This window comes from Trichinella spiralis (assembly GCF_000181795.1).
Source record: "Trichinella spiralis strain ISS 195 chromosome Unknown Scfld6, whole genome shotgun sequence".
Taxonomy (NCBI): Eukaryota; Metazoa; Nematoda; class Enoplea; order Trichinellida; family Trichinellidae; genus Trichinella; species Trichinella spiralis.
Genome location: NW_003526945.1, coordinates 2069815 through 2070973, shown reverse-complemented (window position 1 = coordinate 2070973; position 1159 = coordinate 2069815).

The window sequence follows — 1159 nt, the reverse complement described above, 5'->3', positions numbered from 1 at the left end:
CCTCACTTTATCACAAACGTAGAGATGGTGAGCAACAAATATAATAATTAACTCCTGACACTAAAGGTAATTAAAAAATAATTGTTTACATAATGAGTATACAATAAATAGAGATTATAAAAAATAAAAAGCAGAAAAATGAAATACTTGTCAGTAATTCTGAAACCGACTTCAGCAGCTACTTAACGCTATAATGAACTCAGAGAACGCTCAACGATGCTACTAATTGGCACGTAAATTAAACAAACAAACGCACCCTTACTGATGATAAGGCGCGTTATAGCAATAGTTATTTGCATAATGCAGCGCTAGAAACCGGTTTTTAGTGCGTTAGAACTTTTGGCTGAAGATGAAGTCTAACCTAAGCCACGTTGCAATATAAACAGAAGAAATGGACCGTTAAATACTACCAATAAGGAAAGGACTATTTGAAAATTCAAAAATGACCTTGACATTTAAACTTCAGTCAAAATATAAACTATCTGACAAAAAACGCCATAACAAAACAAAATTGACTTAGACAAAACACACCTACGTATTTCTGAAAAATTTTCATAAGTCAGAAAACCAAGTAGCTAAAATGAACCTAATTTTTAAGTGAACAATTTGCGGGCAAAAGCTTACTTGTGGTCAATTAAAAGTGCATGTTAGCTACTGCAAAGGTGATTTTCGAAAGATCGTATTTTAATAATAGATAAACAATGCGTACAGGGTGTATTTAATCAATTTCGATTCTCTATTGTATTGTTAAGTGATTATGACTTAAAAATGAAAAAATTGCCACTTACTGCTAAATGCGCCATTTTCTCATCGTTAACGTTCATTGTCTTCGGATGTTGATTGAAAACTTATTTTTCAGAAATTATTCCAAAAAATAATAATGAATAAAAAGCAAAAATAGTGTTTGGATTCAATGTTTGTCTTCAGTCAATTTTCCAATCAAAACGCTGAGCTACCATCCACGGACGGCCTCAAACTGAAATGATTTCTATTAGGTCAACAAAGCCAACGACCTCGCATGCAAATTTTTATTTTATTCATTTCTGCTGATAAATATGACTACTGTACATTTTTCATTGCTCTTTATTTACTTAATGCACTCTGTTTGTGGAGAAAATTTAATTGGAACTTTGCCAAATATATAAACACTTCTCATTAC